The 12,622-nt window shown below is 47.0% G+C and overlaps 1 protein-coding gene across 4 annotated transcripts in view; it reads right to left on the reverse strand.

Annotated features, from left to right (window-relative positions):
- MTUS2 (microtubule associated scaffold protein 2) overlaps positions 1 to 12,622 on the reverse strand; it is a 371,881-nt gene that overhangs the window by 87,913 nt on the left and 271,346 nt on the right. The gene's annotated exons all lie outside the window — the stretch shown is intronic.

Raw genomic sequence — 12,622 nt, forward strand, 5'->3', positions numbered from 1 at the left:
TGACTTGGCCTCACCCTTGGGGCCTGTCCCCATCCTGCCGAGCACCTTTCAGCAAGCAGGAATCCTGATGTTGGGACTTCCCTGGTGGTCCAGTGGCTAAGACTCAGAGTTCCCAATGCAGGGGGCCTGGGTTCAATCCCTGGTCAGGGAACTATCTCTCACATGCCACAACTAAAAGTTCACATGCTACAACTAAAGAGCTTGCATGCCACAACTGAGACCCGGTGCAGCCAAATAAATAAAATATATTTTTAAAAGAATCCTGATATCTTATCACCCTCCATATCTGATCAGATTGCTCATTCCCCACCCTCAACAACTGCTCACCCTTATCTGCCTTCAGCAAGAATCCCCTCAAGCCAGTTTAGCAAGAATTCCCTGCCTCTGACATCTCTTAGTAACTTCCCATCCACTGATACCCTCCCCCTGCCCGGGCACCTTGGTTCTAAACCCCAGCTGTCTCTGTTCTACTTGGAGTCAAGCCCTATCTCTTCTCCCTCCTGTGACAGTCATGACAGCTATCACGAGTCCTGTGTAAAGTCTTCTTACTGTTTTATACGTGTCAGAGCAAGTTTTTTTTCCTCTAATAAGAAGAAAGATTTTATCCACTGAGGGTCCCGCACCTTGATGTGGTCATTCTTCCTTTTTTTATCCCAAGCATTCTAAGTGGGTCGTGTTTTCAGCCTTCCCGCATTTAGTGAGGACCCCTTGTGATGAGAAGCTTCTTTATAAACGTGCTCACGCACTGGAACGGGGTCCCCTGTTTGGCACAGAGGCAGGCAGAGTTTACCTTTCCCAGTGTGGGAGGCTACTAAGAACAGCTGGATCAGAAAGCTGATCAAATCACCATCTCTCCTGCAATGAGTGAGACTCTTCCCCTCTCCGGGCAAACCTCACATTGGGCTGGGATGGTGTTCGGGGCACTGGTGACTCTGTCAGTGACACATAGCAGCTCCATCCTGCCGTCCATCTGTCCCTAAGCTGGGGTGACAGGACAAACAGCCGCCAGGGGAAGGAGGGCTCCAATGATGCCATGCATTAAAGACTTCAGTGCTGGGGACATGGCCCAGCGTGCGTGATGGGGCAGAGGGGCTGAAGAAATTCTCTAGCCCCCTTTCGGATGGGAAGAGGAGGACCAGGAAGAAAGGGGCTGTAGAAGGAAGCACCTGGGACCTTCTCATCTGTCCCTGCCATCTCTGCTTCCTACTCCTTCTCTGCCTGGGCATTTGGACAGTGAGGGTGGGTAATTCAGTGATCCATGTGTGGGGGCTGCCCCAAGCACCCTCCTCAGAGAACAGGGACAGGCCAGAGAAGTTCTCCTTGGGGCCCCTGGGAGAATGAAACCAGAATCGGTCTGACCCGACCATAAAAAAATATGCATTGGGATAGTATTTTGGAAGAATCATCTTGTATTTCTTACAACTCATGACACCTTTTCAACCTGCCTTACGACACTCCTGAGACTTTATCTCATCCTATAGCCCAGTAGCCAGGATCGCTCTTGTTCCCTGAGGGACACCAGTGCCCCAGCAATGTGACCAGCACCCCCATAGACCCAGAAGAAAAAGGGAATGAAGTAATGAATCGAATTTAGATCGGAATTTAAATGTGGTCCCAACATGAGTGTTACAACCTAACATGGTGGTTCCCCAAGTCGTATTTTCAAAACTACACTTGCCTCTTGATGAAAGTGAAAGAGGAGAGTGAAAAAGTTGGCTTAAAGCTCAACATTCAGAAAACTAAGATCATGGCATCTGGTCCCATCACTTCTTGGCAAAGAGATAGGGAAACAGTGGAAACAGTGGCAGACTATTTTGGGGGGCTCCAAAATCACTGCAGATGATGACTGCAGCCATGAAATAAAAAGACGCTTACTCCTTGCAAGGAAAGTTATGACTGACCTAGATAGCATATTAAAAGCAGAGACATTACTTTGTCAACAAAGGTCCATCTAGTCAAGGCTATGGTTTTCCCAGTAGTCATGTATGGATGTGAGAGTTGGACCATAAAGAAAGCTGAGCGCCAAAGAATTGATGCTTTTGAACTGTGGTGTTGGAGAAGACTCTTGAGAGTCCCTTGGACTGCAAGGAGATCCAACCAGGAAATCAGTTCTGGGTGTTCATTGGAAGGACTGATGTTGAAGCTGAAACTCCAATACATTGGCCACCCGATGTGAAGAGCTGACTCATTTGAAAAGACCCTGATGCTGGCAAAGATTGAAGGCAGAAGGAGAAGGTGACGACAGAGGATGAGATGATTGGATGGCATCACCAATTCAATGGACATGAGTTTGAGTAAACTGCAGGAGTTGGTGATGGACAGGGAGGCCTAGCATGCTGCAGTCCATGGGGTCGCAAAGAGTCAGACACGACTTGAGCGACTGAACTGAACTGAACTGAACTGACATTTAGATGTTTACAGGCCGTCAGTACTATCCAAACAGTAGCTGTGGTCTCTTTTCAGCTGGGAATCACGGTCTCAGGTGAAGTGGCTAAAATGCAGACAGGCTGGACACGGGAGTGGGGGCAGGGCACTGCTGGCTAGGCCCCGAGGCTGGGACCCGCCACGTCTGAACGATTTCCAGGTGCTGGCTGTCTTTGGCAGCTGTGGCTAGACAGGTCCCAAGTACCCAAGCTGCTGTCAGAACTGAAGATGAGAGAAACGAACCATGCAGCGCACGAGCCTCAGCCCTCGCAAGCGGCAGGCTTTGTTTCAATCCTGCTGCTCTTGGGGGCTCCAGACTGTTAGTGGTAATGGTTTAGTCGCTAAGTTGTGTCCATCGCTTCAGACTCCATGGACTGCAGCCTGCCAGGCTCCTCTGTCCATGGGACTTTCCAAGAATACTGAAGTGGTTTGCCATTTCCTTCTTCAGGGGATCTTCCCGACCCAGGGATCAAACCCAGGTCTCCTGCACTGCAGGCAGATTCTTTACAGACTGAGCTACCAGAGAAGCCCCCAGACTGTTAGAAGAGGTGGGAATTCAGAACACAAGTTTGGGCCGAGTGCTTCTCCTGGACTGTCTGGACACCCTCCCTGTGTGCCAACACAGTGGCCGGCATGCGAACAGAACACACGTGCTTCTGCATCGGAAGCTTCTGGACAGTATGTAACAGGTCAGACCCTGGCCTAGAGAAAGCTGATGTTTTTCTCCTGATTATAATCCTGATTATATCAGAAATTTCAGCTAATGTCACAAGTTCAATGAGCACAGGGTTTTCCTTGCACTTGGATAAGGAAATAGAATGAACTCATCATGACTTGCGTGCATGCATGCATCAGTCACTCAGTCGTGTGCAACTCTTTGCGACTCCATGGACTATAGCCCTCCAGCATTCTCTGTCCATGGGATATTCCCAGCAAGAATACTAGAGTGGGTTGCCATGCCCTTCTCCAGGGGATCTTGCCAGCCCAGGCATTGAACCCACATCTCTTATATCTCCTGCACTGGCAAGTGGGTTCTTTACCACTAGAGCCATCTGAACTTGGTTTCATTATTTTTAAAAAGTCTCTTCCTATGGAAGAGAAGAATATCATTTTGGCTGTAATATTTCCCCTTGCTAGCCTCCTCTCACAAAATATATTCATCCAAAGAGGATGCTTTATAAATACACACAGATATTTTTTCTCCCTTTCTTTGGGGATTCTGCTGTGGTGCACCAAAAAAGGATTCATTAGCTAAAAAGAATTTTTCAAAATGTAACCCCACACCAGGTTTAATTATAGACAATATAGGTCAGCTTATTCTAAACAGGCCCCAAAGTGGTTCTCCCTGAATTACTCTGTATGTTTCACATGAGTCTGTTTCCCTATTCCTGAGAACAAGAGGACAGCTAAAAGCAGACGAGTGCTTCCTGTCTGTGAGGAGCCTGTGGACAGTTTCCGGGAATGGTAACAAGCAGATGGAAATAGAAGATGCTGACTCCGGGCACCGGGTCTCCTTTTCAGCAGACCAAGAGGGTGAGCCCCTCCTTCAGGGCGGCCCACACCCACATGGTATCACCTACGTTCCTGTGTGCACGCCTTCTGATGGGCTCTGAAATTATAGGGCTGGATCCCACCCCCCAAGGAGGTAAGGGGAGATGGCAGGCTGGTGTGGCAGGAATGCAAAAACCCAGAGCCCAGGATGAGACAACTGCCCTGTGCAGACACACGTGTTATTCAAATCAGAAGTCATCCAGGTGAACCGCAATTCGAGAAGGGTCATTCATTCGGTTTCTGCCTTGGCTCTCCAGGGCCGTCCACTCCCTCCCACTGTAGGGCCTCCAGGCTTGATTCCAGGTCACCCTAGCTGCCCCCAGGAGCTGGGATTAGGATGGAGTGGAAACAGACATCGCTTTCTCGAGGTGCTCACATCTATTTTAAAATATCATTTTTGCTAAGCTGGCTGTTAAGATACTGCACAAAACCTTCCACACGGGTGAAAAATACACACATATACACTCAATTTTCATGTCATTTGAACTTAGGTTTGCCATTTGCCATGACTGATCCTTTAACAAGACCAGAAGCCAATGAAATTAAAAGTCACAGTTCCAAGAACACAAGTCTCATCTTCAAATACATCTTTGCGTTCAGTGCTGGACGCCATGCCGCAAAGTCATCTGATAGATGATACACAGCAATCTTCAGTCGGTCTCCCACCTCACTCCCCACCCCCACTTGGCACAGAGCTGCATTTATTCTCACTTCTCCTGCTTGCATCGCTGTGTCATTGTCTTCCCTCCCACCTGTCCCTCAGCCAGCCAGGGGTCTCCTGCATGAGCCTCACTTTTTCCAGGAAGCCTCTCCACTCACTTCCCGCACACTCCGAGATCTTATCAATCAATCACACGCTGACTTGTATTTTCTCCCTGTGTCATGTCTTCATCTGATATCACACAAATAAGGCCAACTCTGGAAAAAAGGGCACTGTGTTTTATACCCCAAAAGAATCTCTTTGGACCCAGACCATGGAGACCCCCAGCAGGCGCTCTGCCACTTTCTTTTAAAAGTCAGACAATCTGCACCAGCTATTGGTGTCAAGAGAACTGGTTCTATTTAAACTATTGGACATTTTCAGTGGATGTCTCAAAGGCATCCCAAACTCCACATTCTGAGAACTGGGTTCATGAACCTCTGAGGAGCCCACTGGTCCCATTTTCCATCTCAGTGTGGTGGTGGAAGTCGCTCAGTTGTGTCCGACTCTTTGCGACCCTGTGGACGATAGCCCGCCAGCCTCCTCTGTCCATGGGATTCTCCAGGCAAGAATACTGGAGTGGGTTGCCATTCCCTTCTCCAGGCGATCTTCCCAACCCAGTGATAGAACTTGGGTTTTCTGCACTGCAGGCAGAGTCTTTACCATCTGAGCCACCAGGGAACCAGCCACCAGGGAACTCCATCTCAGTGAGTGGTACCCTATTCACCTCATCCCCCAGTCCAGCCCTGGCAGCCCCCTTTTCCTCACCACCCCTTATTCTAACACATCACTACTCCTACCCGACTTACCTCCGGAACACCTCTCCCGCCACCACAGACATCTCTCCATCCCTACGTCCATCACACTGGTCCAAGCCACCACCATCCATGCCCAGATGGACCATAGCCTTACCTTCCCATGTGGTCTCCCTGCCCGTCTGCTCTTGAAACCTGAGTCTTCCCAGATCACCCATCACACAGGGGCTTACTTCTGTTTCTCCATGAGGAATAGGCATCCCCTCACTGCTTAGGAGGCCCTGCAAGGTCTGGTCCATCAACCAGCTCCCCAGCCTAGGGGTCTATAGACCCCCACCCCCAACTGAGTGAGCAGGCATATCCCCTTCTGCCACTGTGATTTTCCACGCAGCCCTCCTCCCCTGGCAGATCTGCTGCCCTCGTGTTCCCGACCTCTCCACCTCTTTCTTCTCAGAGCCCACATCCCGAAGCGCCCAGATGAGGTCACAGCCTCCAACACTCCTTTCTCTCTTTAAAAGACTTGCTCAATCCCTGCACCGGAGCCCCAGCTCCATGAGGGCATAGACCGCGTCTGTTCCACCCTCTGGTGTATTCCCAGCCCTGAGCACGGCTTCTGGTCTAGAGCAGGCACTTGACTTGAGGATTATTTTCTGAATACATAGGCATCATCACCAAGTGGCAGAGTCTTCAGACCACTTCCGTGAATATCCCTTGGCTCACCCTCAGAGTAGTCTCCTTCTCCAGGCGAGGAGACTGAAACAGAGGGTCGGTGGCCCTTCCAGATCACAGAGCTGGTAAGGATCAGACTGAAGTGGGTTTCTGACCCCAGTTCTGTGCTTTGTCTACATGGCGTTTTCCCACTTTATTGTACGGAGTATCATCCCACACATAAGCTTCTAGGAGGCAGCGGAACACAGTGATGAAGTCTGAACGACCTTGCCCTTGGGTCAGACTCCAACCTGGCTCTGGGTCACTTGTGTGACTTCAGGAAGGATCACTCTTCTCTCTAGGTCCCAGCAGTGCCCACCCACGGGGCTGTGGCTAGAATTATCCAGGACTAGCGGCGGTGAGCCCTTGCCAAGTGCTTGGCACTCGGTGAGATACACAAACGTTAGCTAATAACAAGGAGTGATAAACAGTACACGAGCCCTTCCTCCTTGCAGCAGCTCTAAATAACTCCCCTAGGCTGGCAGGCAATTTTGTGCACTGTACCCACGTCACGAGATGGTGATTGCAGCCACGAAATTAAACGACGCTTGCTCCTTGGAAGAAAAGCTATGACAAACCTAGACAGCATATTAAAAAGCAGAGACATTACTTTGCCAACAGGCCCGTATAGTCAAAGCTGTGGTTTTTCCAGGAGTCATCTACGGATGTGAGAGTTGGACCATAAAGAAGGCTGAACACTGAAGAACTGATGCTTTTGAACTGTGGTGTTGGAGAAGACTCTTGAGAGTCCCTTGGACCGCAAGGAGATCCAACCAGTCCATCCTAAAGGAAATCAATACTGAATATTCATTGGAAGCACTGATGCTGAAGCTGAAGCGCCAACACTTTGGCCACCTGATGCAAAGAGCCTACTCATTAGAAAAGACCCTGATGCTGGGAAAGATTGAAGGTGGGAGGAGAAGGCGACAACAGAGGACAAGATGGTTGGATGGCATCACTGATTCAATGGACATGAGTTTGAGCAAGCTCCGGGATACGGTGATCAACAGGGGAGCCTGGCGTGCTGCGGTCCATGGGGTCGCAGAGTCACAAACACCACTGAGCGACTGAATAACAGTCTAAGCTCTATGCTATAAGCACAGACAGCTTCTGATTACATAACATCGAATCCTTTTGCTTCATTGTGTTAGGAATTTAGTACTTCTTTGCTCGCCCCAGATGCAAACTTGCTCCTGGCTAGTCTACATTATATACCCCAGATTTTTTCCTGGCACAGAGCTTTCTCTCTTCTTCAACTCTAGGACTGCCTATGTCTCAGGAGAAGCCGAGAATCTGCCCCTTGAGGTCCCCAGCTATAGATTCCAGGCTCAGGAAGGATTCTAGTCAGCTATGGAGTCCAGTCTGGGTTGTTCTACCTCTTTATTCCTTAGCTAATTTTAGTCCTCCTAAAATCAATGCAGATTTTCCTAGAAGGGAATAAAAAACAGGCGGTCAGGGCTGTTCCCAGGCAGGCATGGGCTCTGTGGCAGCCTAAACTAACCTGTTTCTTCTTTGCTGAGAAAAGCACTCTGTGAAACCTCCCTTCCTCTATCAGAACAACCTAACTACAGTAAGTCCCCTACATATGAACCTTCAAAGTTGCAAACTTGCGAAGATGCAAACGTCTGTTTGCGGGTCCAATCACGTAGGTTGGTTCACGAGTCTGGCGTGCACCGTCCTGTGTGTGCGTCTTCTGCAAGTGGTGGTGCTTTGGGTGCTTCACTGTACAGTATAAAATACAGCCGGACAGCATCTCTATTTCAAGCCCAGGATGTCCAGAAGCAAGGGTAAAAGCAGCGGTGATGTACAGTTCAGAACTCTAGAGCCAACTGTTAGCTGGGTACCTAGGCTAACTTGGTTGGTCTTATGAACAGATTGGACTGATGAACGTGCTCTCAGAATGGAACTCATTTGTATGTAGAGGACTTACTCTACCACAAATAGAAATTAAAGACTGAGACCACCAATATGGGACAGCTCACTAGCAAAACCAAAGTCCAACCCATGGAGAAGTGAGTCTGGTGGGGGGAGCCCCCTTTCTCTTGGGAATTCCCCCACTTTAAACTCTCTTATCTTTAAAGCAAGTGTTACTATATGCGGCTCAAAATCACAATACTCAGAGTACCGGTGAGTTCGTGGTCTGAAACTGTTCTCCAGTCTCATCTGAGATTCGCAGCTACCCACGTCAGGACCCGTGCTGGCCACTCTGATGCCAGCACGACTGTGTCCCCTAAGCCTCTCTCTCTTCCTGGCCACGGGACAAGGGTATCCTGGGATCCGAGTGACCAGTTGCCCTTGTGTTTCTTCCTGTTGTGAGAGGCAGTGTGGAACACAGGGGCAAAGAACGCTGGTTGAGAGTCAGATGCCTTCAAATCCTGGCTGCACTCTGCAGCCTTTGCTTCCAAGCGTCTCTGAGCTCCTGTTTTCCATCTGTGAAAACGAGACTGCCTCACTTATAGGGTGGTTTTTATAGCCCCGGGGCCTCATCTGGAGGCTAGAACACATTACCAGCTCAGAAAACACAAATTCCACCATTCCTTCTTATTTTTAGTCATAACTTAAAAAAAAAAAAAGACTGTTATAGATATGAACGCCAAAAATTCAAGTCATCACAAGTATACTTTTCCTATTCTCTGACCTCCCTTCATCTTGACTTGGTACCTCTGATTTTCCTCAGTTTGGAGAAATGTAGTTTTGTGGCTTTTAGGTTAAAAATCATTGCTGTTGTTGTTCAGTAGCTCAGTCGTGTCCGACTCTTTGCAACCCCATGGACTGCAGAATGCCAGGCTTCCCTGTCCTTCACTATCTCCCTGAGTTTGCTCAAACTCACGTCCATTGAGCTGGTGACGCCATCATTTCTCAATTTAGGGTAACAGAAATCAGCCACTTTCCAGCTGAAGCCCCTCTCTCCTGGGTTTTCTTCTCTCCCATGCCACCTGGCTTGATTCCAAGCTGGTCCTGGTATGGCTGGGCTGGTGGCCTCCGGCTCTCCTTCCACGTGCTCCGGAGCTGGCAGCCTCTGAACCATGACTCATCTGGAAGGACTCTGGTGTCTCCTTTCACCTCACACCTGCTGTGTGCACAACCACGCATGCCATAAGGGCTGTGGTCCCTGGCTCTGTCCTCACAGCATCTGCACCGTGGCCTCTGGTCATCACGTCCATGCCGATCTCCCGTTCCATCTCGTGTGGGTGGTGTTCTTCACACCCTAAAGCTGCCAGGGCACTCGTTCCGCCCTCCCCCTTTCCACCCACCTCTGCTCTGTCACCCTCAGTCCACTGTGGCTCGAAGGAGGTCAGGAAGGTCTGTGACCACCAGGAGTCCAGGTGAGATGAGCAAGGCAAGGAGCTCCAGCACCCATTCACTGTTATTGTTTAGTTGCTCAGTTGTGTCCGACTCTTTTGGGACCCCCATAGACTGCAGCTCCCCAAGACTCCTCTGTCCATGGGATTCTCCAGGCAAAAATACTGGAGTGGGTAGCCATTCCCTTCACCAGGGGATCTTCTTGACCCAGGGATCAAACCCATGTCTCCTGCATTGGCAGGTGGATTTTTTACCACTGAGCCACCAGGGAAGCCCTCCCCCCTGCCATCACCCTGAGATCCACTGAATTCTGGAGGTTCCACCGAGTTTTATCTCTCCTCTTGGATTCATCCTGAAGCAGGTGCTAACTGAATAACCTTAATCTTGCAATTCTTCTGGTACTCTCTTCCCCTTCCCAGCTTGGATGGTTTCCCTTTAACTGAGGAAGGCCAGGAGGCTCTTAGCATTTCTGCTCAGATTAACTGCCCTTTTCAAAGCTTTCTCTGCCTCTTGGGCTTTTCAGGCTGAAGGTGAGAATCTGAGTCCTTGTTAGCTCCGAGGCTGAGCTACGGTGACTAGTGTCTTGTGCCAGGTGGACCAAGTCTTAGGCTGGGTCAGAGCACATGGATAAATGTTCTGAATATGATGTACTGCAAATCGACACTCTACACATTGTCCTGCTACAAGTATAACCTATTCCTGTGAAGAACTGAGGACGCATCTCACCAAACACTAGATATATCTGCCTTTCCTATAAGTTCCAAAAGAATAAGAACCAAAGGACAATAAGAAAATGACATATGGATTGTGATTTTTAAAAATTTACTTTAAAAATTAACATATAATAACACTGTGTTTTTGTGTGTACAGGTCTATAAGGGTGAAAACATGCATAGATTTCTGTAACTACCACCACAACTAGAATATAGAACAGCTCCACTGTTTCAAAAATCCCCCTTTGCCTACTGCATAGCACGGGGTTATGTGGCAGCCTGGATAGGAGGGGAGTTTGGGGGAGAATTGTTGTTCAGTCTTAAGTCACGTCAGACTCTTTGTGACCGCATGGACTGCAGCATGCCAGGCTTCCCTGTCCTTCACCATCTCCCAGAGCTTGCTCAAATGCATGTCCATTGAGTCAATGATGCCATTCAACCATCTCATCCTCTGTCACCCCGTTCTCATCCGGCCCTCAATCTTTCCCAGTGTAAAAGTCTTTTCCAGTGAGTTAGCTCTCTCCACTGGTGGAGAATGGATACATATATATGTATGGTTGAGTCCATTGCTGTCCACCTGTAACTATCACAACACTGCTAATCAGCTATACTCCAATATAAAATAAAAAATCTTTTTTAAAAATCTCCCTTTGTACACCCTTCCCACATCCCTGACCCCTGGCAACTACTAATCTGTTCTCCATCACTACAGTTTTGCCTTTTGGAAGATCTCACAGAATCAAAGAGCACGCCATCTCAAGTGTAGCTTCTTGAACTCAGCATAAAGCCTTTGCAAATCATGTGGGCTGTTATGTACATCAACAGATAACTCCTTTTTAATACCTGTGGGATCTGTGGTGATTTCCCCTCTTTCATTCCTGATGCTTCTAAGTTTGTGTTTTTGTTTGTCAGACTCATGTTCATCAATTTTGTTGACTGTTTCAAAGAAACAGCTGTCGGTTTCATTGATTCTATTATTTTTCTGTTTTCAGTTTCACTAATTTCTCCTCCTGTCTTTATTTCCTTCCATTTTCCTGCTTTGAGGTTATTTTTGTGCTATGCTGTACCTACAATACAGGCTACAAACATACATTCTTCTTCTAGTATCTTGAGGTAGAAGCTTATTGATTTAAATCTTTTGTCTTTTCTGAGTTTTTAATACTATAAATATCATCTTAGGCATGATGGTAGCTGTGTTGCACAAATTTCTAAATGTTGCAATTTCATTTTTTTCATTTTAGTTTAAAAATTTCCCTTGAGACTTCTTTTTGACACTCCAGTTATTTAGCATGTGTCATTTAACTTCCAAATGGTTAAAGATTTTCCTGTTATCCTCCTCTTACTGATTTTTGTCTAATTTCATTAAGGTCAGATAACATATTTTGTATGATTCTAACTACTTAAAATTTGTAAATTTTATGACCCTAAATACATTCTATCTTGGTGAATGTTCCATGTGCACTGAAAAGAATGTATGTTCTCCCATTGTTGGGTGCAGTATTTTATAAACATCTATAAGTTCTTGTTGGCTGATGATGGTATTCACTTCTTCTATATCTTTGTTAGTCTCTGTCTCCTGCTTCTGTTCATTACTGAGAAAGGAGGTGTTGAAATCTCCCAAGCATAATTTTATATCCGTCGTCTTCTCCTTTCAGTTCTGTTTTTGCCTGGTGTGTTTTAAAGTTCTATTGTTAGACAGACACATTTAGGACTGTTATATGTTGGAAAATTAACCCGTTTACATTGTATAACATCCCTCTCACCCTTGGTAATTTTCTCTGCTCTGAAGTCTACCTTGTCTGCTATCAACACAGCCACTCCATGACTTTTGATTCATGGTTCCATGTTCCATCCTTTTAGTGATACTTTTAACCTACATCTTTCTGTATTTTAAGCAAAATTCTTGTTGACAGCAGACAGTTGAGTCATGTGTTTTAATCCATGTTTCCATATATACCCTGACAATTTTTTAAAAGATTTTTTGATGTGGTCCATTTTCAAAGTCTTTGTTGTATTTGTTACAATACTGCTTCTGCTTTATGATTTTTTGGTTATTTGGCCCTGAAGCACATGGGATCTTAGCCCCCTCACCAGGGATCAAACCCACGTCCTCTGTATTGCAAGATGGATCCTTAACCACTGGACCAGCAGGGAAGATCCTTGGTGCTTTGCAAATGTTAGGAGGGATATTTGACTGGATTTATTATTTATTTCATTATTCTGAGATTACCAGGTGCTTGTTAAATAGTTGACAAATGAAGTAATAAGCAAAATGTTATTGATTAAGGCAACTTGAGTTATCTATATAATGGGTGTCAAAACACCTGCATCAGAAGTTTAATGTGAGAATCAAATGAGATGATGCACATAAAAATGTAAAGGGCAGAACAGTGCCCAGGACACATTGGGTATTCACAACTAATTTTCCCCTAAATCCTGGAAGCTTTTCACCAGATTTTTCTAAAGAT

The sequence above is a fragment of the Cervus canadensis genome, chromosome 9 (assembly GCF_019320065.1).
Source record: "Cervus canadensis isolate Bull #8, Minnesota chromosome 9, ASM1932006v1, whole genome shotgun sequence".
In the NCBI taxonomy this organism is placed as follows: domain Eukaryota; kingdom Metazoa; phylum Chordata; class Mammalia; order Artiodactyla; family Cervidae; genus Cervus; species Cervus canadensis.